The following is a 27,628-nucleotide window of genomic DNA, read 5'->3' on the forward strand; positions in this document are numbered from 1 at the left end:
TGCTTTCTTTTTTTCCCCCATTCTCTCCTTTCCTTCCCTCCCTCATCCAAATAAACAGAGAAAACTTGCTGCTTTTCCTCTCCCGAGTTGCTCACTGTTAACAATTTAGTGTTTACTTTCCAGATTTTTTTTTTCATGCACACCCGCATTTTGGTATGTCATTCTCGTATGGAAAGGGACTGTAAACTCCTCCTGTCTAATTGACCTGTTGTGTTCCCAGTTCCTGGCACATGGTAAACATTGAAAATATTTGTGGAACAAATGAATTTTGAATTTCTGAAATCTGTCTCTCTCAAATATACACCACGGACATCCTTCCACGTCATCTAGTTCATTCCTTTTATGGCTGCGTACTGTCCTACAGAATGTCTGAGCTGTTGTTTAACCAGAAACCTGTTGCCAGACATCTGGCTGTCTCTCTGTTTTGTTTGAAGTCCTTGCTCCTCTGCCTTCACGCACTCCTGTGGAAGGTTCTGCAGACAACTGTGGCCGACAGAATAATAGCCTCCCAAATAGGCCCACGCCCTGATCCTCAGAACCTGGGAATCTGTTTTGTTACGTGGCGAAGGACTTGCAGGTGTGATGAGTGACGACTCCTAGGACGGGGCGCCTCTCCTGGATTAGCAGGTGGGCCCCATATAATCACAGGGCTCCTTGTAGGAGGAGTTACAGCAGGGGGTGTGTGAGGAAGCAAGGGTCAGAGGAGTGCTCTTGCCAGAAGGAGGCCACAAACCAGAGAACACAGAAGCCTCTAGAAGCCGGAAAAGGCAGGGAAACGGTTCTCCTCTAGAGCCTGCAGAAAGAACGCCGCTTTGCCAGCCTATTTAAGACTTCTCACCTCCAGAACTGTAAGAGAATCCGTTTGTGGATTTTTTTTTTCAAACTTTTTTCTTCTGGTAAAATACATGTCATGTAAAATCTACTTGTCTTAACCATGTTTAAGTAAACCGTTTAGTGGCATTAAATATTCATAACGTTAGGCAGCCATCAAGACTGTCCATCTCATAACTCTTTTACTTGCAAAACAGAAACTCCATATCTATCAGTGACTCCCCCTTCCCCCCTCCCCACTGCCAACCAAGATTTCACTTTCTGTCTCTCTGATTTTACTACTCTAAGATTCTCATGTAGTGGAATCATACAGTATTTGTCTTTTGGGGGCTGACTTCTTTCTCTTAGTGTCTTCAGATTTCATCCATGTTTTAGCAGGTGTCAGAATTTCCCTCCTCTTTAAGGCTGAATAATAATTCATTGTGTGGTGGTGGATTTCCAGGGGGGACTGAGATAGTCATTCTTAGCTGAGACACCAAGAGGTGGCAGCTGATTCCAAGCAGAAATCCAGCTGACAACATATCAACGAATTGGAATCAGCTGACAATGTAAAAGATACCCATGAAAAAAATCAGTGACAATTTTATCTAACTTGTGATGTTTAAATTTAACAAAAGAGGGGTGCCTGGGTGGCTCAGTCGGTTGGGCATCCTACTCTTGGTTTCAGCTCACGTCGTGATCTCATGGTTCATAAGTTTGAGCCCCAGATGGGGCTCTGTGCTAACAGCACGGAGCCTGCCTGGGATTCTCTCTGCCCCTCCTCCACTCTCTCTGTCTCTCAAAATAAATAAACTTAAAACATTCTTTTTAAAATTTAACAGAAGTGTTTATAACAGATTTCTGAAGGAAATCAAGTCTGTTTTTAGCGGGTTTTTTGTTTGTTTTTTTAAATATAAGTGGGCTAGATCAAAGCTAACTTGATTTGATGTAGACTTTTCAGAAACAAGTGGGTAAATCTTAGGGGTTACACTAGCCACTGGAGACACAAACATACATGAGAAATTCTGTGCTCTTAATGGTCAAAAACTAGTATGTAAAACTCTATAGAAGATTTCATTAAAACAGTTCAGAAAAGGTAGCTCCTTTCCACAGATATTCTACAGACTTTGCTAGTTGTGGATTCTTCTCATTGCTGTGCTGTTTAAAAAAAATTTTTTTTAAGTTTTAAAATCATCCACTCATCTGTCAACGGACATTGGGGTTGCTTCTATGTTTTAGTGCTTGTGAATAATGCTGCCATGAACTTGGGTCTACAAACACCTCTTTGAGACACTGCTTTCAATTCTTTTGGGTGTACATCAGAAGTGGAATTGCTGGGTCATATGGTAATTTTAACGTAAATGTTTTGAGGAACCTTCATACTGTTAACAATAGTGACTATGCCATTCTACATTCCCACCAGCCAATTTCTCCACATCTTTCCCGACTCTTGATGTTTTCTGGTTTTGATAGGAGCCATCTAATGGATGTGGGATGGAATCAGATACCCCATTTGCTTAGCATCTCCCTCATGAGTAGTAATTGTTGCACATCTTTTCATGTGCTTGTTGGCTGTGTACAAGTATCCCCTGCTTTTCAAGAGTTCCATGCTGTGCCATTTTTCTTTTGCGAAAGACCTGTTCTCCCTAAGCGAATGAAATCTGAAGAGGATTTTCGCTTTTGTTAAAAGGCAAAAAGCAGAAATAGCGCTCTGCATTTGTTTTGCCGTGAGCCTTTATGGAGACAGCGTGCGGTCTGAACAGCTAGTGGTCCCGCCAAGCTCCTTCCCCGGGAACCACACTCAGCATCAAGCTGACAGAGCTTTGAACTGTGTCTCTGAGCGTCTGTGCTTTATCTCCGTTTACTTTGTGCATCCGTTAGCAAGATGTGTCCTAAAGCATCACAAAAGCCTACGGGGGGTATTATTTTGAGTCTGGGAAGGCTCAAAACTTTTCCATATAAATTAATGATAACTGCTTCTTCGCTTCACAACATTTTGGCTTGAGAAAAGTTTCATAGGAACCCTCTGCTTCCAGGTAGTGGGGGAAACCGGCATCATCTTTGGAGAAATGTCGGTTCGAGCCCTTGGCCCATTTTAAAATCAGATTGTTTCTTGTTGTTTTAGTTCTCTATATATTCTAGATATTAATACTTAATCATATATATGATTTGCAAGCAGTTTCTCCCATTATATGGGTTGCCTTTCTATTCTGTTGATGGTGTCTTTTGATGCACAAAAATGAAGTTCAATTGACCTACTTTTCCTTTTGTTGATTATACTTTTGGTGTCCTATGCAAATTCAATGTCCTGAAGCTTTTGTCCTATGGTTTTCTTCTAAGAGTCTTAGATCCTATATTTAGATCTTTGATCCATTTTGAGTTAATTTTTGTATGTAATATTAGGTAAGGGCCCACCTTCATTCTTTTGCATGTGGACATCCAGTTTTCCCAGCACCATTTGTTAGAAAAAAACTATCCTTTTCAAATTAAATAGTCTTGGCACCCTTGTCAAAAATCTTCTGACCGGGGCACCTGGGTGGCTCAGTCGGTTGAGCGTCTGGCTTCGGCTCAGGTCATGATCTCACGGTTTGTGAGTTCGAGCCCCGCATCAGGCTCTGTGCTGACAGCTCGGAGCCTGGAGCCTGCTTCGGATTCTGTATCTCCCTCTCTCTGCCCCTCCCCCACTCACGCTCTGTCTGTCTCTCTCTCTCTCTCTCTCTCTCTCTCTCTCTCTTTCAAAAATAAATAAACATTAAAAAAAAAAAAAATCTTCTGACCATAGCAGCTCCTGGGTAGCTCAGTCAGTTAAGTGTCTGACTTGGGCTCAGGTCATGATCTCATGATTTGTGAGTTCAAGCCCTGCATTGGGCTTTGTGCTGTCTGGGCTCTGTGCTGACAGCGCAGAGCCTGCTTTGAATCCTTTGTCTCCCTCTCTGCTTCTGCTCCTCCCCTGTTCATGAGTATGTGCGTTCTCTCTATCTCCCTCTCAAAAATAATGTTAAAAAAAATACTTTGAGTATATATGTGAGGGTTTATTTCTGGATTTTCTGTTCTATTCCCTTGTTCTATTCACTTGGCCCTGTCTTTATGCTAATGCCATGCTGTTTTGCTTACTGTAGCTTTGTGGTAAGTTTTGAAATCACAAAGTGTGAGTCCTCCAGGTTTGATCTTTTTCAATATTGTTTTAGCTATTTCAGGTTTCTTGAGATTTCATGTGAATCTTAAAATAGGATTTTCTATCTCTGCAGAAGCATCGTTGGGATTTTGATGGATTGCAATGACTCCGCAGATCACACTAGGTAGTATTAAACCGCTAAAGTATTATGTATTTTAAAACAGTATTATGTAAGGGGCGCCTGGGTGGCGCAGTCGGTTAAGCCTCCGACTTCAGCCAGGTCACGATCTCGCGGTCCGTGAGTTCCAGCCCCGCGTCGGGCTCTGGGCTGATGGCTCGGAGCCTGGAGCCTGTTTCCGATTCTGTGTCTCCCTCTCTCTCTGCCCCTCCCCCGTTCATGCTCTGTCTCTCTCTGTCCCAAAAATAAATAAAAAACGTTGAAAAAAAAAAAATTTAAAACAGTATTATGTAAAATAAAAAAACAAAAAAACAAAAAAACAGTATTATGTATTTTAATCCATGAACATGGGATGTGTTTACTTCTATGTCTCCTTTAAATTTTTTCAGTGATGTTTTGTAGTTTTCGTTGTACAAATCTTTTACCTCCTTCATTAATTCCTAGGTATTGTACTCTTTTGGATGCTGTTATAAATAAAATTTTCCTAATTTCCTTTTCAGACCGTTCACTGCTAGTATATAGAAATGCAACTGATTTTTATGCATTGACTTTGTATCCTGCTACTTTGCTGAGTTCATTTATTACTTCTAACAGTTGTTTGTTTTTTTTTTTCTTATGCAGTCTTTGGTGTTTCTTACATGTAAGGTCCTATTATCTGTGAATGGAGATCTTTTTTCTTTCCAGTTTGGATGCCCTTTATTTCTTTTTCTTGCCTAATACCTCTTACCAGAACTCTGAGTACTGCATTGAATAGAAGTAGTGAGAACAGGCATCTTTGTCTTGTTCCTGATCTTAGAGGAAAAGCTTTAGTCTTCTACCGTTGAGTATGATGTTTGGCTGTGGGTTTTGCTTACATGGCTTTTATTATTTTGAGGTAGTTTCCTTCTGTTTAAGTGCTTTTATCATGAAGCAGTGTTGAATTTTGTCAAATGCTTCTTCAGCAGTGATTGAGGAAGTCATGTGGGTTTTTTTCCCCTTCGTTCTGTTAATGTGCTGTATTACACTGGTCAATTTTTGTATGTTGAACCATTCTTGCACTAGGGGAGTAAATCCCACTTAGTCAGGGGGTATAATCCTCTTAATATGCTGAATTCAGCTTGTGAGTATTTTGTTGAGGATTTTTCCATCAATGTTCATAAGGGCAATTGGTCTGTAGTTTTGGTTTTGGGTTTTTTTGTTTTTGTTTTTTGTCTGTTTATTTGTTTGTAGTGTCTCTGTCTTCAGTATCAGGGTAATGCTGGCCTAATAGAATGACTTAAGAAATAGTCCCTTCTCTTCAGTTTTTTGGAGAAGCTTGAGGAAGACTTCTGTTTCTTTAATTGTTTGGTAGAATTCACTTAAACCATCAGGGCCAGGCTCTTCTTTGGGGAAATGTTTTTTAATTTTTTTTTGACGTTTATTTATTTTTGAGAAACAGAGCATGAGAAGAGGAGGTGCAGAGAGAGAGGGAGACACAGAATCCAAAGCAGGCTCCAGGCTCCGAGCTGTCAGCTCAGGGCCCAATGCGGGGCTCAAACTCACGAACCATGAGATCATGACCTGAATCAAAGTCAGATGCTCAACCAACTGAGCCACCCAGGCACCCCTCTTTGGGGAAATTTTTGATTACTGATTTAGTCTCCTTACTAGTTACATGTCTGTTCAGATTTTCTATTTTTTCATGATTTAGTCTTGGTAGATTTATGTTTCTAGGAATTTGTCCATTTCATCTAGGTTTTCCAACTTCTTGGCATACAATTGTTCATAGTGTTCTCTGAGGCCTCTTTATTTCTATAAAATCTGTAGTAACATCCCTCCTTTTAGTTCTGATTTTAGTAATTTGCCTTCTCTCTTTTTCTTAGTCCATCTAGCTAGAATTTTATCAATTTTGTTGGTCAAAGAACCAATTTTTGGTTTTATTGACTTCCCCTCCCCTCTATTTTTCTATTTTCTTTAAATTTTTTTTAATGTTTATTTTTGAGAGAGAGAAACAGAGCATGAGCAAGGGACAGGGGGTTAGGGGGAAGGGGGAGAGAGAGAGAGAGAGAGAGAGAGAGAGAGAGAGAGAGAGACCGACCTAGAATCAGAAGCAGGTTCCAGGCACTGAGCTGTCAACACAGAGCCCAACCCGGGGCTTGAACTCCCAAACCACAGGATCATGACCTGAGCCAAAGCTGGACACTGAACTGACTGAACCACCCGGGTCCCCCTATTTTTTTTTTTAAGATTTTAATTTTTGGGGGGGGCACCTGGGTAGCTCAGTTGGTTAAGCGTCTGACTTCGGCTCAGGTTATGATCTCGCGGTCTGTGAGTTCGAGCCCCGCGTCGGGCTCTGTGCTGACAGCTCAGAGCCTGGAGCCTGTTTCAGATTCTGTGTCTCCCTCTCTCTCTGCCCCTCCCCCGTTCATGCTTTGTCTCTCTCTGTCTCAAAAATAAATAAAAACATTAAATAAAATTTAAAAAAAAGATTTTAATTTTTTTAAGTAATCTCTACACTCACATAGAGATCAAACTTATAACCACAAGATTAAGTCACATGCTCTATCGACTGAGCGACTGAGCGAGGCGAGCCACCCCTTTCTCTTGTCAATCTCCTGTTTTTCTGCTCTAATCTTGATTATTTGCTTCCTTCAGCTAGCTTTGGATTTAGTTCTTTTTCTAGTTCCTTAAGTTGTAGAGTTAGGTTCTTGATTTGAGATCTTTCTTGTTCAAGTGTGTATAGCTAAGAATTTTCCTTTACGACTATTTTTGCTGCATTCGTTTTGGTATGTTGTTGTTTTGTTTTGTTTTCATATTTAAGTATTTCCTAACTTCTCTCGTGATTTCTTTGATCCATTGGTTATTTACGAATGTGTTTGTTTATGATCCACATACTTGTGAATTTTCCTGTTTTCCTTCCGTTACCAATTTCTGATTTCATCCCATTGTATTTGGAGAAAGTAGGAGTTCTTTTTAAATCTACTGATACTTAATTTTTTTTTTTTGAGACTTAATTTTTGTGGCCTAACATATAGTCTATCCTGAAAAATCCCTGTGTACTTGAGAAGAATGTGTATGCTGCTGTTGGTGAGTAGAGTGTTCTGTCTGTCAGATCTAGTTGGTTTATTGTGTCTATTTCCTTCTGTCTGGTTGCTGTATCCCTTACTGAGATTGGTGTATTAAAGTCTCCAACTATTACTATAGAACTGTGTTTCTGTCTTCAATTCTGTTTGGTTTTGCCTTATATATTTGGATCGTCATTAGATATGTAAATGTTTACAACTGTTAAATTTTCTTGTTGTATTCCAGCTTTTAATATATAATGTCCTTCTTTGTTTCTGGTAGCCATTTTTGATTGAAAGATCTTTTTGTCTGATAGTAAGATAACCATCTTCTCTTTTGCCTTCTATTTGCATGGAATACCTTTTCCCATTCTTCAGATCTATTTGTGTCTTTAAATCTAAAGTGAGTCTCTTGCAGACAGCATATAGTTGGGTCATGTGTGTTTATCCTTTTTTGCCAATCTAGGTCTTTTGACTATTTAAAAGTAACTATTGGTAAGGAGGGACTTTTGTCATTTTGTTTTCTATACAACTTAGGGCTTTTTTTTTTTTTTTTTTTTTTGTCCCTCATTTGTCCCTCATCACAGTCTTCCTTTGTGTTTGTATTAGTTGACTTTTTATTTATTTTTTAATTCCTAATTTCCTTTTGTGTATGACTATTTCCCTTGTGGTCACCATGGGCATTACACTTGATATCCTAAAGTTCTTTAATTTGAATTTATACAAAAAAACTCTGCTCCTTTACAGCTCCACCCTTGCTGTTATCACAAAAATATACCTTTATACATTATATACCCAAAAATGTAAACTAATGATTTTTAATGCATTAGTCTCTTAAATTATGCAGAAAAAAAAAGTGGAGTTACAAGCCCTGGTTACAATAATATTAGCTTTTATAATCGACCATGTATTTACCTTTATTGAGATCTTTGTTTCTTCATTTGGCTTCAAGTTCCTGTTGAGTGTTCCTTCTTTTCACCCTGTAGGAATCCCCTGAGCATTTTTGGCAAGAGACATCTAGTCACAGACTCCTTCCACTTTTGTTAGCTGGAAATGTCTTCATTCTCCCTCACTTTTGAAGGACAGTTTAGTTAGTTACAGGACTCTTGGTTGACAGTGTTTTCTTTTAGCCCTTTAAATATATCTGCTCACTGTACTCTGGCCTCCAAAAATTTTTGAGGAGAAATCTGCTGATAATCTTATTACGGATCCCTTGTACATGACGAGTAGCTTCTCTCTCCTGCTGCTTTTGCGAGTTTGTCTTTTGATGGTTGATATGTGTTGTGTGGGTTTCTTTGAATTCATTTTACTTCATTTGTGGAGCTTCTTGGAGGTTTATATTCATGTGTTTCATAAAATTTGTTAAGTTTCCATCCACTATTTCTTCACATGTTCTCTCTGGCCTCCCCCAGTTTCCATTCTTTTTCTCTCAATTTCCATTCTTTTCCTCTCAATTTCCATTCTTTTCCTCCTTTCCACACTGGCTCTTCCCTCCTTCTGGGACTCCCAAAAAGTGTATGTTGTATACTTCATGGTATCCCACAGGTTCCTCAGTCTCTGTTCACTTTTCCTCATTCTCTTTTCTTTGGTTTCCTCAGACTCTGTCATTTCCTTTGTCCTATATTCAAGATTATTCCGGATTCTTCTGCCAGCTCAAATCTGTCTTTGAATCCCTCTAGTGAATTTTTCACCTCAATTATTGTTCTTTTCAGCTCAATTTCTTTTGGCATCTTTAAGACTGTTCTTTTTAAAGTGTTTTAAGACTGTTGTTTAGGAGGCGCCTGGGTGGCTCAGTCGGTTAAGCATCCGACTTCGGCTCAGGTCATGATCTTGCAGTCCGTGAGTTCGAGCCCCGCGTCAGGCTCTGTGCTGACAGCTCGGAGCCTGGAGCCTGCTTCAGATTCTGTGCCTCCCTCTCTCTCTGACCCTCCCCCGTTCATGCTGTCTCTCCCTGTCTCAAAAATAAAATAAAACGTTTAAAAAAATTAAAAAAAAAAAAGAGTTGTTTAGTATATTTGCCATTAGGTCATTGTAAGAGACTGTGTTGATTTACTTTTTCCCTTTGGATGGACTGTACTTTTTATTTCTTTGTAAGCTTTGTAAATTTTTTGGGGAAAAACTGCATATTTTGAATTCTTAAAGTTTCTATTTATTTTTGAGAGAGCAAAAGCAGGAGAGGGACAGAGAGAAGGAGAGATGGAATCCCAAGTAGGCTCCACACCATCAGAGCAGAACCTGATGTGGGGCTCGAACTCACAAACTGTGGGATTGTGACCTGAGCCAAAACTAAGAGTCGGACCTTCCACTGACTGCACCACCCAGGAACCCCCGATTTTTTTTTAATTAAGTAGTCTCCACATTCAACATGGGGCTTGAACCCATGACCCTGACATCAAGAATCACATGCTCTACTGACTGAGCCAGTCAGGTGCCCATGGATACTTGAATTTAATTATATTGTAAATGTGAAGATCAGATTCCCCCTGCTTCCCAGGGCTTGTTGGGGATTTGCTTTGTTCTTTAAATTTTGTTTATAACTTAAAAAAAAAATCTTTGTAGACTGCGGCACCTGGGTGGCTCAGTCGGTTGAGTGTCCAACTTCTGCTCATGATATCCCAGTTCATGAGTTTGAGACCCACATCGGGCTTTCTGCTCTCAGTGCAGAGCCCACTTCAGATCCTCTGTACCCCTCTCTTTGTCCCTCTCCTGCGTGCGCTCTCTCTCTCTCTCTCTCTCTCTCTCTCTCTCGCTCTCTCTCAAAAATGGATAAACATTAAAATATATATTTATCCTGTCTCTGTGCCAAGGACCAGCCCTAAGGTATAAAGTTAAGGTCCTGGCTCTTATTTTAGCCTTTCCTTGGGCTTGCATGATCCTTTGCCATTTTCCCCCAAATATGCAGTTGCTTTCAGTGTCTGTGATGGGTTAATTCTACATGTAAACTTGACTATAGTCAGGGATGCCCAAATAATAACGGTATGTGTTATTTCTGGGTCTGTTTGTGAGGGTGTTTCCAAAAGAGACTAGAAGATCAGGAGAACTGAGTAAAGTTCTGCCTTCACCCATGTAGGCGGGTATCGTCCAATCCATTGAGGATCCAAATAAAACAAATAGGCAGTAGAACAGCAAATCATTGTTCTTCTTGAGCTGAGATGTCTATCTCCTCCTGCCCTCAGATCTTAGACCTTCTGGTTCTTGGGACTTTCCACTCCAGTACTCACACCAGCAGCCCCTCACCCCCCTGGTTCTTAGGGCCTCAGCCTCAGACTGACTTATACCAGTGGCTTTCCTCCTTCTCCAGTTTGCAGATAGAGATCATTGGACTTCTCAACCTCCGTAGCATGAACTAATTCCTATATACACACATATATAGGAGATTGATAATATCTACGTATAATATATTGGTTCTTTTTCTTTGGAGAACCCTGAAGAATACAATGTCCTAGTCTTAATGTATGTCTCCCAAACTAGAAAAAGGTAAAAATGAAGGGGAGTGGGGAGGAAGCATCCTGGGCCTTTAAATCCCTTGGAAGTCACTTCAGCTGGAGGGAGAGGGGTTGCAGCAACGGGGGGGGGGGGGGGGGGGGGGGACGGGCACAACGATGGCTCCCTGCCCCTTTGTCTATACTTCTGTGATCAAAGGCAATAATCAGCAATCAGAGCACAGGTCTCTGATATTTGGAGAACGAGGTCCTTTTTCGCCCACTCTGGCCCCTGGAAGCTTATGTAAGCTGTTCCAGGGATATGGGCACAATGATCTACCATGGGGACAGGGAGTGGGTACTTCTGAGCTCAGAGCTGAAACCAACCAAATTAACTGCAATTTAGCTGTCTGAACCTTTCCCCTGGAAGTTACAAGCCTTCAGTAGACTCCAGAGTTCCAAAATATATCTGACAGATTCTACCAATGCAATTGTTGCCTAGGTAGGAAAACCTACTTCTGATGATTCCTACTCCACCATTTTTCCAGAGTCCTCTTAATATGTATTATTTCAAGCAGCCTAGTTTTCAGTAATTGGTTAGAGCAGTGATGAGAAAATAATTCAATAGGAGACCTAAAATTTCTGGTTTAAAAGATAAGCTCCATTTATCATCTTTTATGTACTTATGGTTTCCAACTCGGGCCCTGCCTTCCAGATAAATTTAAGGTATCTATGTACTTCTCAAAATATCAACCCCCGAATGACCCATCTCTGCAGACCCTGCTGACTGGAGCAAAATAAGCATTGTGCTAGATTTGAGCAGCACGTTTGGGCATCTCACGTTAAGCTATGCTCATTATGCTGGAAATGAACCGAACACCTGAAACTTCTCCCTTCACGTCTCTTCTGTCCTGTTCTTGAATCCTTGGTCTGTTTTTCTGACTTTGGGGCATGAATCACCTTTGATTCCTCCTAAACTTCATGTTGTCTAAATAGGTGATGTGTCTCACATCACACTACTGACTGGCTCTTTGTTGCCATTTCAATTCCATGTACTTTCAGAGAAAGGAAAGAGCAGGTAAATCTGGCCCCTTAAATCTCGGAGGAAGGAAGCTAATAGAGGCAACATAATAATATAGTAGGTAAAAGCCTCTATATTTAAAAAAAAAAAAAAAAAAAAAAAGGCTCAACTTGAGGGCCTAAGATGTGATTTATATGGGAAAGCTTCACAGGAAAGCCTAACATGCTTTCCTAGCCTTGTGCTTTTCTCCATTTGGCCTAAGAATGGTGGACACTCTCATTTCCCCACCCCTAGGACTTCATAGTGGCCCTCCCAGTGGGCCATAAGCAGGAGATTACAAATAAATGAGTTTCCATAATTACTGTGCTGCCAGAGGCTTCTGGTTGTGTCTATTGTGAGGCAAGGGTAGATGAGGATCAGGGCTTTAGAATCTTCTCCAGGTTCAAGTCCTGGTTCTTCTGTAGTGTTGGCCTTGTGACCTCAGGCAAGTGAGCCAGGCTGGCAAGACTCTGGCCCCTGACTCCACTCACCCTCATCCCTGCTTTCACTCTGGAGCCGCACCATACCCCCAACCAGTACACAAATGTACCAAGAACTTCCCAGAGTTTGGGGCTCAGGCAGCCTGTAGCGAAGAAGGAGAAATCCTCTGCTACTTTACCAAAGTGGCTGTAGAAAGGGCTATACCAACTCATAGGCATTCCCTCCACCTGCCATCATAGTAACTTCTTGGTTTCTACATCCATTCCAATCCATCGAATGTTCATTCATCTATCACACGCTAAGTGGGAGCCAGCCAGGCATGCACTAGGCTCTGTTCTGAGCCACAGCAATGAATGGGATAGGGACTCCTTCATAGGGCTTTTCTCTTACTGTCATTCATGCCCTTGAGCCTGCAGCTGACCTGGCCAGGAAGAGCAAGCAAGTCTGTGATCCTCAGGCTCAGTCCCTCCTCTGTCGATAGGGATCATAACAGTCCCCATCTCCTAATGTGGTCCTGAAGCTCCACAGGAGATAGAGAAAGGAGGGTTAGTAGCTGGAACTAGACCAGTATCTAGTACATGGTAAGTGTGTTGAATTATATAATCATTATATTCTACTAGAATATAAACTTCCTCAGGGCAAGCCTGATATGAGATTCCTTTTTTTTTTCTTTTTTTTTAAGATTTTATTTATTTTTGAAAGACCGAGAGAGACAGACCATGGGTGGGGCAGGGGCAGAGAGAGACAGAGACGGAATCTGAAGCAGGCTTCAGGCTGCAGAGCCTGACACAGGGCTCAACCCCACGAACCGTGAGATCATGACCTGAGCCGAAGTCGGAGGCTCAACCAACTGAGCCACCCAGGAGTCCTATACTGATAGCAGATTCTTTCATTCATTTCCCTTCCAGAATATAAGAAGGTGGAAAAACACTGAATTAGGAGTGACAAAACCCAAGTTCAATGATTTGGCCATTACGTAATCATCTAATGACTGTGGATTGGGTTCCTACTCTGTTGGAGCTAGTGTTGAACACAGCAGATGAGCTCCTTGGCCTCATGGAGCTCACAGTCCATGGGGAGGGACAAGTACTCAAAAAGTGAGCACTTAAGTGAATTTCAGACCGTGATCAGGGCGGGAAGAGAAGACCATGACAACTGGTGTAGATTTCTTGTCCCTGGGGGACTGCAGAGCCCAGCAACTCCATGTTGTTGAGTCCCCATGTGTGGGCTTGGAGCCAGGTGAGCCCAGGTTCAAATCCTGGCTCTACCAGCACAGACTCTGAGACCTGGGCCCATCACTCTCCCCTCCAGGTTTTAGCACCCTCCTCTGTAAGATAGTATAGGGTGCTGTGCAGGTGAGCCTGGTCAATGGGAATGGAGGAACTCAGACTGTGTCCCAGACTGAATGTATCCCCTAACTTGATATGCTGAAGGGTGAACCCACAGTATGATGGCATTTGGAGATGGGGTCTTTGGGAGGTAATTAGGTTTTGAGGAGGCCGTGAGGCTGGGGCCCTCATGATGAGATTAGCACCCTAATAAAAGAGGTTGCCTCTCTCTTTGCCTCCCTCATCCCTGCCTCTTTACATGCATTAAAAGAAGAGATCCTGTGAGCCTGCAGCGGGAGGATGGCCACTGTGCCAAGTGGAGAAGTCTCAGAATGAAACCCACCTTCTCAGTACCTTGGTCTTAGACTTCTGGCCTCCAAAAGTGGCAGATCAGGGACGCCTGGGTGGCTCAGTCGGTAAGCGTCCAAACTTCAGTTCAGGTCCTAAGCCCCCAGTTCATGTGTTCAAGCCCCGCATCGGGCTCTGTGCTGACAGCTCAGAGCCTGGAGCCTGCTTCAGATTCTGTATCTCCCTCTTTCTCTGCCTCTCCCTCACTTGTGCTGTCTTTCAAAAATAAAACATTAAAAAAATTTTTTTAAGTGGCAGACCATGAATTTCTGTTTAAGCCACCCAGTCTCTGGTACTTTGTTACGGTGGCCTGAGCTAAGGTGGCACGGCCCCAAGCACGGTGACAGGGTGCACATCCACGGTCCCTGGTTCATTTCTGCCATTAGGTTCAGGGCTGCATTCGGAGCTGTAAGCGCTGTCCGTGTTTCCCTAGGGTGGGTGACCAGCACCGCATCGCCCGTCTGCGGTCAGAACTGAGCACCCGACTCTCCGGGCACAGCCCTGAGCTGATGGGGATCGGTGCCAGGTCACTGTTCTTAGATGCCCTCCTCCAGGGGAAGCCCACTGCATGGCTCCCAAGGCTTTGCCGCAGCCTGCAGCCCCTTCCCACCCCACCCAAGTCTGAGGGATGTCCAGAACCTGCTGGCTGTGTGTGTCCATAACACAGTAGGCTGGATTCTTTCCTGCTGTTTAACTTCTGACGAAGCTTTGCTGCAAAAGAAGAGGGGAGATTGGAAGGGGCTCACCCATAGGACAGGACCCAATTTCTAGAGCGTGAGAAACCAGGCAGTGGCGTCCCGAGAGACAGGGTCTCTCACCATACAGGAGAGCAGAGCACCGCAACAGGAAATTCACTCCCCACACAGGTATTGAGTGGCTGCTGTGTGCCAGGCACAGGCGGTGGGGGAAGGGAGGGGCTCTGGGGTACAGACGGGACCCAGACCATGAAGGCACGGAGGTCAGGCTCTGGGATCAACCGTCCTGGGCCAAGCCTAGCTCCTCTACTTGGCATCCCCGAGAAGCCAAGAACATCTGTTGTTTTCTGTCAACATTCATTCTCCATCTGCCCTCCTACCTCTACCCTTATCGTCCTCTGAGAAACCACCCCTTTGACTCACATGGTCCCAGAGAAGCTGATTGTGAGCCCCGTTCCAGGGGAAGCGCACAGGCCCCTCCTCAGCCCATGCCTGTCAATGCCTCTCACTCCCCCTGCCATGATGCACACAAGTCAGAGCCCGGGACGCACCCCTAGGCACGCATGAGTTCCTGCTGGACCTGAAGCCAGAGAGGAAGTAGGGACCAGGACTTCTGTGTCCATCTGGCCACTAAACAAAACCCCAAAGTAAATCAGACACGGGAGAAGCAAGAACCACAGATGAGGAACCAAGGCCTGATGGCTTTTGTGTCCGTGGGTTAGCCGTGCCTGAACTAGCTGGGTCCCCACACTTCCCAGCAACATGAGCAAATTGATGGCTTCTTTTAAATTATTTGTTATAAGCCCGTCAACTTTCTGTTCTAATACACATACCCAGAGCAGTGGCAGGTTTCTAAAATTGGAGTACAAATGAGACCACGGTATTCCAGGTTGTGCTCGACGACTCAAGGTTAGTGAGGGACTATTGATAAGGGGCAGGTTGGTGACGGCATCAGAGAATATCTGATATAGACAGAAAAGCTGCTCACCTAAGTGGCTTTGTGGATACCAGATAAATCCTGACCTTTCCCCCCTCTGTTTTGAGGGTGACTCACAGGCAGACTGGTTGCTCCATGGGTACCTTCAACCTCCCAGGCAGGAGATGGCCAATATCCAGGCAGGCTCACTGGCCCCAGGATCAATGCATTCAACTCCTCCAGGAACAGGATTCTTTATTATTATTTTTTTACTTAAAAGAATTTTTAAATGTTTACTTTTGAGAGAGACAGAATGTGAATAGGGGAGGAGACAGAATCCAAAGCAGGCTCCAGGCTCTAGGCTCTGAGCTGTCAGCATAGAGCCCGATGTGGAGCTCGAACTTACAAACCACAAGATCATGACCTGAGCTGAAGTCAGACGTTTAACCGACTGAGCCACCCAGGCGTCCCCAGGAATGGGATTCTTAGATCAAGAGAGGAACAAGGAAAGGCACGTTTCTGGGTAGAGGCTGGCAAAGCGGCAGGAAGAATTCCATCTCCAGATGGGACGGGCAGGAAGCTGCTAGATCTCTGTCAACTAATGGGGCCTGGCTCCCCTAGCTGCTTAATAAACTGATATTTCCACAGTCAAGAATGAATGAATGAATGAGTAAGCAGACCTCACAGAAGAGCAGAGTATGGGAGATGGTTATTATACAAGGAATTTCCTGAGACCTCAAACGACCTTGGGACATCACTTGACATGGTGGGTCTCAAATTTGTCATTCAGATTTTTGCCACATTTGCCTGCCACCAATTTTATTTCAAGTAACCCACTTTTTAAAACTTAAATATACTATGGCAAGTGCATGTACAACACAGATGCAATAATTCTAAGCCTAGGCCAGCCTCTCTGTTAAGAAGGATTAATGAGCTGGAGAGGTGTTAAAGACCTCCAGAAGCAGACAGACACTTTGTCTTGGTATAATCAGCACCGAAAGGAATGACTTCCCATGAGATTTACTGCCGCTTGAAACCAACTTGTACATCTTGGATGTCATAAGATGTGCTTGTCTTGGGCTGTTGGGACACAGAAACACAGCAATGGAGGGCACGGCAAATCCGTGGCTTGGGACCTCCTAGGCAAAAGGCCACTAGACCACTAGTGACCTATCCTGCTGCCCCTCTGGGCTGCCCTCTGGGACCATCACCTCCCTGTTTCCTTTAGGTTTTGGTCCTTGTTTCACCGGAGGCTGGCTGGGGCTCGGAGTCCAGACTGGGTTGCTCAGAACCCTCCTGTGAAGCTCCCCATCTTGCTACATACTTATTAACTACCCTAATTTCAAAGTAGTAAGGAACACAATATTTCAAATTGTTGACAGCAACCATAGTGTGATATGAAAAATATCTGATGTCTATTGCTGAGACTACTGTGGTCTGTGACCTACAATAAGGTGCATGTAGAGTTTAGTGAAAAGAGAAGTGTAACCTTTTGGGCTTGTTGTTGTAAAAATACAGATTTTATTATTTGGGTAAAGCCAAAAGATGAAGAGATGATTGCCATTGGCTGGGGTACATTTGTTACAGATCTCAAGAGGAGGGGCGGAACGGGAAGGCACTGGAGCCAGTCAGGAGGCAGAGGGAGCAGGGGCGGAAATGTGGGCAAGAGCCTTTATTGTGGTTTCCGTGCAAGGAAGCAGTGAGGCAGGATACACGGGCTTACGATTGGCTAGTTTGAATCATTCCAAGGGCTCTGAGGCCTAGGAGCTGTCTCTTCTGTCATCCAGGACCTGCCCATGGAGAAATCAAGGAGTGGGAATAGTGGCCCAGAGTACAAAGAGGTGGTTGGGGTATGGGTTTTAGATTTAGATGGTTTTAGATTGAAAGATGTACTCACAGGCTCGACATCATCTCTAGGGGTTAGCCCTGGGAGGGGCAGTCTCTTTAGGCTCAGCAAGTCCCCAGGTAGTAAAAACACCAAGAATACATGGTTAATATGTACATCCGAATTCACAGGCCCCCTGAGTCTTACTTAAGCTGTCAGATTGAGAATCCTGTCTGAGAAAAGCCCAGATGAGAAAGGCAGCCTTAACACCTGAGAGTCAGAGATCCCAAACCCAGTGCCTTGGAGGAACAGGCAGGCGACATCAGTGAAGGCAATGAGCCAAGGACAGCAAGGCTGGGGCTGTGGGACTTATGCCCCACAAAGGCCAGCTGCTTTTAGCCCCAGCCAGTGAGGATTACCCGGGATTACACCATCTTCTGAGCATTCAGGTGAAGCCTGATAACTAAACTCTGCATATGTGTGAAAGAGAGGAAATGAAAAAAAATCACTGATTTTTAAATGTTCACAATTACTTTTTTAAAAAAGTAAACATTGCATGAATAAGCACATCTCTGAGTTGCAAAAGGCCTGGGGCCACCAGCCTTGGTTTTGCCCCTGTCCCAGGGCATCCGCTCCCCCAGGGCCATTCTCGCTCATGGGGAATCTCTCCTCTTGCTGCAGGAAACCGTGCCTCCTCTGATTCTGGCTTGGTTTCTTTTGCCTGTGGAGTTAAAACTCGAACATTCTTCCAGGCTTAATTTTTCCCTGGTATTCTCGGGAGCAAAGAGAGCATGTGGGGTGACATGGCACAGCTTTTTACAAAGATTTTTTTCCCCTAAACTTTGAATTTCTGCCCCAAGTCCCTCAAGTTCTCTGACTGTGGGTTTCCTCACTTGGACCAGGAGGCTGACGACAGGGACCCCCACCTGGGGCTGCACTCCCTATTCTAGGAGGTGGTGCAGGCAGTAAGCTGGCCAATTACCGTCTAGGGCCACGAGCCAGAGTTGCTCGGCCTTGTCTCAGCCTCCTTCCAGGTTGGCTGTACTGTTAATCCTACCTCACTGGTGGGGAAGTGGAAGCAGGAACACCATGGACTTGCCTGAGAGCATCCTGAGACAAAGCCGCCTGGGTAGCTCTGAGGCTGGGGGGTACGGGATGGAAGCCACCTGCCTGCCCCACCCAGGAAGCCCCTCCCCCTGGATCTGGCTCACACCAAGAGGGATGTAGAAAGTAGAATAGATGGATCAAAGGCTTAATCATAAAATAAGAAGGACCATTATTCAGCCCTCACGTGTTCAAGGTGGGGAGGCTTGATTCTGTCGAGGAGGCGAACGCCCTGAGAGCAGTTGGTGCCTATCAGGGTGGACCAGGGTGGCAGAGCCTGGCTGCTGTCCAGTGAGGCTGTATCAGTGGGCTAGAGCTGCGGTGACAAGAACCACAGACCGGGGGAGCTTAAACAACCGAGATTTATTTTCTCTCCATTCTGGAGACATCTGAGATCAAGACGTCTGTAAATTTGGTTTCTTTTGAGGCCTCTCCCCTTGGCTTATAAATGGCTGCCTTCTCCCTGTGTCCCCACACCATCGTCTTTCTGTGTCCACATGTCCTCTTTTTTTTTGAAATTTTTTAAATGTTTTTATTTATTTTTGAGACAGAGACGGAGCATGAGGAGGGGGGAGGGGTAGAAAGAGGGGGAGACACAAAATCTGAAGCGGGCTCCAGGCTCTGAGCTGTCAGCACAGAGCCCAATGCGGGGCTTGAACTCATGGAGTATGAGATCATGACCTGAGCTGAAGTCGAACGCTCAACCGACTGAGCCACCCAAGCGCCCCCACATGTCCTCTTATAAGGACACCACTCTGACTGGATTTCAGCCCACTCTAATGACCTCATTTAAGTTAATCACTTCTTTAAAGACTCTTCTCTAAAGACGGTCACATTCTGAGGTCCTGCGGATTAGGACTTCAGCATGAACTTTGGGGAGGACACAATCTGGCCCATGGTGAAGGCACATGAAGCTGACAAGGGTCAGCTCACTGGTCTCCAGGGAGGCACATGGTGCTGGGGGTAGTGGGGGGTGGGAATAGGAGGAGCGGGGACTATGGGAAGCGGGGAGGGGTCAGAGGTGAAACAGAACAAAGTCTCCCCTGGCCCAGGGTGCACTGGGCTTCAACAGGATGCTAGGAGGCCCTCAGGACCTCTCACCACTCAGCTCAGTCCGAGGCCTGCTCACTGTGGCCCCTCTCTTTAGGCACGCAGGAATAGTGCCTCAACTCTGTAACAGACAATCCAATATGAACTAAGCAAAAGATTTGAATGGAGCCTTTGCAAAAGAAGATACGCTAATGGCCAACAGTACAGGTGCTCAGCGTCGTTATTCATCAGGGTAACGCACATTCAAACCACAAGGAAGAGTTAACCCTCGCCCCAGAAAGGCTAAAATTCAAAAGACTGGCAAGACCAAATGTTGGCAAGGACGTGGAGCCGGTACCACTATGATAACTTGTTTGCAGGAACGTGAAATGGTACGACCACTCAGGAAAACCAAATGAAGTGTCTTAAAAACCTAATTATATACCTACTCTATGACTCAGCAATTCCTCGTAGCTATGTAGCCAAAAGAAATGAAAACATATGCTCACCAAAAAAAAAAAAAAAAAAAAATTGTACAAGAATGTTTATAGCAGCTTTCTTCCTAATAACCCCCAAACTGGAAATGGCCCAAGTGTCCATCAACAGGAGAGTAGATGAAATGTCATGTAGCCAGGCAGTGGAATACTGCTCAGCAATCAGACGCACAGTGTCACACAAAACGACGTCGGTGAATCTCAAAAGCATTATGTTAAATGGAAGAAGCCAAAGGAAAAGGAATCTGTTCCAATGATCTGAGGGTCTGGGATAGACTGGATAATGCATAGGACAACCTCTAATAACAAATAATTATTTGGACCCAAATCTCAATGGCACTGTGTTTCAGAAGCCTCAACTAATTTATGGTGGAAAAAAATCAGAACAGTGGTTGTCTCTGGGAGATGGAGACAGGGATTGCCTGAGGCTGGGCACGAAGGAATTTTCTAGGGTGATGGTAACGTCTCCTATTTTGACAGGAATTTGGGTTACACAAGTGTATGTGTCTGTCAAACTTCAGCAGACATATGCTTCAAATTTTTGTATGTCATTATAAAGTTTAAATTAAAAGAAAAACCCGGAAAAAACTGAAGTTGAATGGCATGCATGCTGAGGTGTTTAAGGGGATTGCACTGATGCCCACAATTTACCTTGAAATACATTAAAGAAATAAGATGGGGCACCTGAATGGCTTGGTCAGCTGAGCATCCGACTTCAACTCAGGTCATGACCTCACGGTTAGTGAGTTCAAGCCCCTCATCAGGCTCTGTGCTGTCAGTGCAGAGCCCATTTTGGATCCTTAGTCCCCCTCTCTGTCCACCCCCCACTTATGTGCTCTCTCTCTCTCTCTTTCTCTCTCTCAAAAAGAAACATTAAAAAACTAAATGAGATGGATGGGTGGATGGAAGGATGGATAGATACATCTAGGTGATTCTTCTCATTAAATTCTTTCTGTTCAAAGCACTGGTGTGGTTTCTGTCTCCCATGTGGACCTTCACAGGCTTTGAGAAGCCATTCAAAAAGGGTTCTTAGTCCATCATCCAGGCCCTTCGCCATCCAACCAGTGCATCCAAACACATTATCCTGTACCCTAATTTGCGGTCGCAGTCAGCAAGTGGCTATTTCGTGAAGACAACTCTAGCTTTCCTGCCGCCCCCTCACATGCCGGGGTCGCTCTGCACATTCTCTTCCATTTGCCTGTGTGTCTTCCCACTTCTCCTCCTAAGTGTCATTTACCTCCTCTTTGATACCTTCTGTGATTTTCTCAGGCAGAGAAAAGGACTACCTCTTCTGGGCTTTCCCAGTGCCCTCCCAGAGCATGTACCCAACCTGGTGCTGTTGGCATAACTGTGTCTCCCAGACTAGGACCCATTCCTTCCTGAATCCTGTGAGCCTAGAATATTGCCTGGCCCTGGGAAAAACTCCATATCTGTTGAACGAAAAAGATACAGAAACAGATCCATTCTAGAGTGGTAAAGAAAAGCAGTTTCTAAGGTCTAACAAACGAAGTTAACATTTTAAAAACTCAAGTTCCATTCCACTTAAAAAATATATTAAAATTATTTAGTGAATATAATTGTTAGCCTGGATCTTGTTTTCGCTCTCTTTTATTTTAGCACGAGTTGGGGAGGGGCAGAGGGAAAGAGAGAGAGAATCTTAAGCAGATTTCTTGCTGAGCATGGAGCCCCAACTTGGGGCTTGATCCCATGACTGTGGGATCATGACATGAGCAGAAATCAAGAGGAGGACGCTCAACCAACTGAACCACCCAGGCGCCTCTTGTTTTTTTCTTTTTATCTTTAATTTATTTTTTTAATATGAAATTTATTGTCAAATTGGTTTCCATACAACACCAGTGTTCATCCCAACAGGTGCCCTCCTCAATGCCCATCGCCCACTTTCCCCTCCCTTCTGCCCCCCATCAACCCTCAGTTTATTCTCAGTTTTTAAGAGTCTCTTATGGTTTGCCTCCTTCCCTCTCTGTAATTTTTTTCCCCTTCCCCTCCCCCATGGTCTTCTGTGAAGTTTCTCAGGATCCACATAAGAGTGAAAACATATGGTATCTGTCTTTCTCTCTCTGACTTATTTCACTTAGTATAATACCCTTCAGTTCTATCCACGTTGCTACAAAAGGCCATATTTCATACTTTCTCATTGCCAAGTATTATTCCATTGTATATATAAACCACAATTTCTTTATCCATTCATCAGTTGATGGACATTTAGGCTCTTTCCATAATTTGGCTATTGTTGAAAGTGCTGCTCTAAACATTGGGGTACAAGTGCCCCTATGCATCAGCACTCCTGTATCCCTTGGGTAAATTCCTAGCAGTGCTGTTGCTGGGTCTGTTTTTTTTCTTTTTAAGCAGAGTTCTCACTTTCTGCTGCTCTGACTGGCTTTAACAAGTTCATAAAAGTTTATTTAACAAATTCATAAAAGCCACACTTGCCTTGATGGTCTGCCTGAAGGACCAGATTCCTTAAGGATCTGGTGCACATTATTTTTAATGGTAGTAACTTTTTCTTGTTTTATTCTTGAAATTATACATCTTTTTATAAATTAAAAACAATGGGAAGGGGCATCTGGGTGGCTCATTCAGTTAAGCAACCGACTTCAGCTCAGGTCACCATCTCATGGCTTGTGAGTTCAAGCCCTGTGTCAGGCTGTGTGCTGAGAGCTCAGAGCCTGGAGCCTGCTTGGGATTCTGTGTCTCCTTCTCCCTCTGCCCCTCCCCCACTCATACTCTGTCTCTCAGAAATAAATTTTTTTAAATTTAAAAAATGGGGAGTGAAACAGATAAGAGACACATAAAGAAGAAAATTAGAGCCACATAAAAAAGAAACTAAAAACTCCCTAAAACTCCCTAAAATCCACCTAAAAATAACCACTGTTAGCATTTGGCAAACCAAATGCACCAGTAAGAACCCAAGCTGCCTCTTTTAAAAACAATCCGATACTTTTTATTTTTTATGATTTCAAACTGTCCTGTCTGGTTGCTAAGCCTGAGCACAGACAGCTGAGTCCTTACCCTTAGTGAACAGACCCCGATCACAAAACCCAGGTTCCAGCTCTGAAGTCTGCAAGGCTGTGGGAGCATGAGTTCAAAGGACAGACGGCAAGAGTGGAAAAATATCTCGAGGGTAATAAAATGACAAATAGCCCAATGAACAAATTTTAAAGCACACTCGTATTTGAAAAACAGAACTATTAAATTAGCAAAAGGGAACACATTAGACATGGCAGAGCTGAGTTTCCAAATGTCTTTTTGGAAATAATTAACTCCCGGAGGCAGGAACTGAGTACATTCCCTGCAAGTGGGAAGTGGCTACAGGATTGCAAACTGGAAGGTGGCCCTGGTGAAGGGGCGTGTGGAAGAGGGCTCCGGGAGGGGCCGTGCTAGGAAACCAGGCATTTCTCCCCATACCAGGAGGCTCTTGGAAAGAATGCTTAAAGCACAGGCTGGGAGAGATGCCTGGGTGGCTCACTTGGTTAAGCGTCTGTCCAACTCTTGATGTCGGCTGGGGTCATGCCTTCACAGTTCAGTTTGACCCAGTTCAATTCGTGGGATCAAGCCCTGGGTCACGTTCCGTGCTGACGGCACAGGGCCGGCTTGGGATTCTCTCTCTCCCTCTGTCTCCCTGCCCCCTCCCCTGCTCTCTTTCTCAATAAATAAATAAACATTAAAAAAAAAAAAAAAAAAAGCAGGGGCTGGGAGATCTGGGCCAGTCTTTTCTCCACCACTTCAGCGGTACGATTGCCAGCCAGTGTCTTAACTTCCCCAAGCCTTGGTTCTCCCATGTATAAAATAGGGATAATCTAGATTCCTACTTGGTAGGATAGTGGTGACAGGCATAGAGAACATTTCAGATGGATTAGCAGTCTGTGGTCAACATTCAAGGCTTGCAGGTGACAACTGTGATTGCTCCCATGACAAATGAGATGGAAGAAGGACAGGCATGCGTCCAGGAGGCTCACAGCTGATTCCGGAGAAGAAAGGGACCAAGCACCATGAAGGTCATTAAAATGACCTGGGACCTTAGAACTAGACTCTTGCTGATTCACTATAGGCAAGAAATCATGCAGTGAGATTTAACGCAGGCAAAGCCCCTGAGAAAACAGACTGATCCTGGCAAACCAGCCAGCTCTTGCTGCGGCACTGCCGGATAACAACCATCCCCCAAATCCAGGGACTTACAACCACAAGTGTTTGTGGGTCTTCTTGCTCAGGGGACTGTAGATAGGCTGGTGCAGCTCCTGTCCCCAGGACCTTGCCAGACCTACTCCCTGCATCTTATTCTGGACCCGGGCTCTGTAGGAGGCTGCTACCCAGTGTGTGTCCTTTCCAAGTCAACAGCCAGGAGATCAAGAGCCAACTCAATCTCAAAAGCACACATGTGACGTCTTCTGACATTGCATTGACCAAAGCAAATCACATACCCAAGCCTGAGGTCAGCAGGGGCAGGAAGTTACACTCTCCTGAAGAGGGAGAGGAGGGGAGATAACACTTAATGGACAACACTGCCGTCTCTCATATCTGGAATAAGCAGACCTGTAGGACCAGGAGGTGTTCAGGTACATGTGTACACCCCTCCACCCACAGTGTTTACCAAGCACCCACTGGCCGCACCAGGTACCAAGGCAACGATGAGGATGCTCACACTTGGGACTCCCCGGATATTGGCCACACAGACACCTCAGTTGCCTTATTGCCAGCAGGCAGTCTCTCCAGCTTGTGTTTTCTTCCTCCTGTGGGAGACCTTGCTTATAAATCTAGCTCCACTCTCTCTCCTGTGCCTCTGGAGAGGGGCATCTGCAAAACAAATGTCAATTGTCCTGGGTCCAAAACCAGTTAGATGATTAGAAATTGATTGGGGCGCCTGGGTGGCTCAGTCAGTGGAGCGTCTGACTTCGGCTCAGGTCATGATCTCACGGTTTGTGAATTCGGGCCCCCGCATTGGGCTCTGTGCTGACAGCTCAGAGCCTGGAGCCTGCTTCGGATTCTGTGTCTTCCACTCTCTCTGCCCCTCCCCTGCTCGCGCTCTCTCAAAAATAAACATTAGGGGCGCCTGGGTGGCTCAGTTGGTTAAGCGTTTGACTTCAGCTCAGGTCACGATCTCGCGGTCTGTGAGTTCGAGCCCCGCATTGGGCTCTGGGCTGATGGCTCAGAGCCTGGAGCATGCTTCCGATTCTTGTCTCCCTCTCTCTCTGCCCCTCCCCCGTTCATGCTCTGTCTCTCTCTGTCTCAAAAATAAATAAACGTTAAAAAAAAATTTTTTTTTAAAATATTAAAAAAATGTTGTTAATGTTTTTAAATGTTTTTTTTATTCTTGAGAGAGACAGACAGAGCATGAGCAAGGGAGGGGCAGAGAGAGAGAGAGGGACACAGACTCTGAAGCAGACTCCAGGCTCTGAGCTGTCAACACAGAGCCCGATGTGGGGCTTGAACTCAGAAGCTGTGAAATCATGACCTGAGCCAAAGTCAGACGCTCCACCGACTGAGCCACCCAGGTGCCCCAACATTAAAAAAATTAAAAAAATTCTTTAAAAATTTTTTAAAGAAACTGATCAAGATACAGAATCCAGCACTGGATTCTGTATCTTCTTCCTTCAGAGGAAGTGGGAGGTGGTGAGGTTTGGGGAAGCCCATTCCTTCCATCTTCAGAGTCTTAGGCAGGAGGAAAAGGAGCCTGGGAGACAGGACTCTGGAAGTCTAGGACTCCTTCGAGAGGCATCTGGCACAATCTCCAGCAGAGTGCTTGGTCTCTAATTTCTCACAATGGGCCACCTGCTTTGGAATCACCGTGGAAGCTGATTAAAGACACAGATACTTTCGTGTCCCTAGTCCCTTCTAACCAGGATCCCAGGGTCAGAGCAGGGGCTGTGTGGGTCACGGCATCTCCAGATGATTGTGAGAACCTTCAACCAGTCACTCAGGACCTGGAAGTTTTGAGCTCAAAAGTGGAGAGGAGAGGGGTGTCTGGCTGGCTCAGCTGGTGGAGCTCATGGTTGTGAGTTTGAGTCCCATGTTGGGTATAGAAATTAAAAAAAAATAAAATTTCGGAACACCTGTCTGGCTCAATGGGAAGAGCAAACGACTCTTGATCTCAGGGTCGTGAGTTCAAGCCCCACGTTGGGTATAAAGATTACTTAAATAAATAAAACTTTAAAAAAATAAAAATAAAATCTTTATTGAAAATAAAGTGGGGGTGGGACACCTGTGTGGCTCAGTCGGTTGAGTGTCTGATTCCTGATTTCGGCTCAGGTCATGATCCCAGGGTCGTGGGATCAAGCCCTGCATCAGGTTCTGCACTGAGTGTGGAGTCTGCTTAAGATTTTTTGTCTCTCTTCCTCTACCCCTCTCCCCTGCTCATGTTCATTCTCTCTCTCTCTTTCTCTCAAATTAAAAAAAAAAAAAGTGGGGAGGAAAAACAGAGATGCCTCCTCCCTGGTTTTATGTGCTAATTCATTTTCCAGAATTCCGTGGTGCAAGCCAGGATGTTTAGCAACTGCTAAATTTGGCTATTGCCCATTTTACAGATGGGGAAACTGAGATAAAGGTAGCCTTGCTGCTGTCTAGATGCCAACCATTTGGCCTGTGGAACCCTTGGCTCCTCCGTTCTTCCAGGTGCCCTTCCTCCTAAGAGTTTGAGATCCAAACCCCTCCTTCCTTGCTACAGGGAGGCATTGGTGTGGTGCCTCGTCAAAAGGCACTGATCAACATCTACTGCCCCTTAGACTCTCCACTGATTGCTTTACAGGCATTGTCTCTTTTAACCCTGTAAGGATCCAGTGAAGTAGTTCCTGAGGAAAATTGCGTGCAGAGAAATGAAGCAACTTGCTTAATGTCACAGGTTCCAAACTGGGCTCCAGCGGCCTTGAAGGATCTTGCCCCCAACCTTAACCCTAGACCTGAGCACCTCTTCCCGGTCCCGACAGTGAGAAGGAAGAGGAAAATGATCCTTGCTCATTGCACTTTCTGCGACACCAGAAGAAGTGACTCAAACGTGTTCAACTGTGAGTGCTTTCTCCCCCCGCCCCATATATAACACACCAGCCGCCAGTGCACGTCCCCCGGCCAAACTGGGGGGGATGGTGAGTTTGGACTCAGCTGCTGCCGCTGCTTTGCTCAGAGGCTGGGAGCTTGCCGAAAGTGTCGGCTGGCTTGGCAGAGAGGAAACTGCTCACAAGGTGGTTCTCGTGGGTGGGAAGAGGGGACGGGCTGTGCCACACACCAGGATCCTGCTGAGACCCAGAGAAACTGCATGGGGGAAGGGAGAGAAGAGAGCGAGGATGAGGAAAAGAGTTGCCCTTGGTCCTCTCCAGGGGACACAGTGAGGTCACAGCTCTGGCAGGCAGCATCTGGGCGCCTGCAGGAGGTGAGTAATAGGCCATAAATTATGCATCAGGGTAAGGAAGGGGGCAGCTGGTGGAAGAAAGATTCTGGACTTGGAGTCAGGAGACAGGGGAAGGAATCCCACCCTGGCCTTGAATGGCTGGGTGCCTCCTTCTCATGATCTCTGTTTCCCAAAATGTAAGCCGGGGGCACTAATCATAATGAGCAGCCGCTGGGAGGATGGCGAGAGAATGTGTGTGAACAGAAAGGTCTTCTCCCAGTGTGAGGTGGCGTTACTGCTTTTAGTCATTATACCACCTAGAGAGGCAGAGGATCGCAGTGGGTAAGAAGAGACTCTGAAGCCCCACTGCCTTTGTTCAGTCCCCATTACTGGCTGTGGAGTGGGCAGGTGACTTTACCTTCCAGGCCTCAGCTTCCTAATCTGTGAAATGGACCTAATGATAGCACCCACTACGTGGAGCTATTGGAGAACAGAAGGGGTTAAGGA

The 27,628-nt window shown here is 45.0% G+C and overlaps 1 protein-coding gene across 1 annotated transcript in view; it reads left to right on the forward strand.

Annotated features, from left to right (window-relative positions):
- The first annotated feature begins 695 nt into the window (after positions 1-695).
- Positions 696-27,628, forward strand: part of NDRG4 (NDRG family member 4) — an 80,077-nt gene continuing 53,144 nt past the window's right edge. Inside the window, exon 1 of the mRNA XM_019455761.2 lies at positions 696-848. The gene's annotated coding sequence lies outside the window, so the exon portion shown is untranslated. The remainder of the gene's footprint in view (positions 849-27,628) is intronic.

This window comes from Panthera pardus, unplaced genomic scaffold (genome assembly GCF_024362965.1).
Source record: "Panthera pardus isolate Hobbes unplaced genomic scaffold, ASM2436296v1 HiC_scaffold_18, whole genome shotgun sequence".
In the NCBI taxonomy this organism is placed as follows: Eukaryota; Metazoa; Chordata; class Mammalia; order Carnivora; family Felidae; genus Panthera; species Panthera pardus.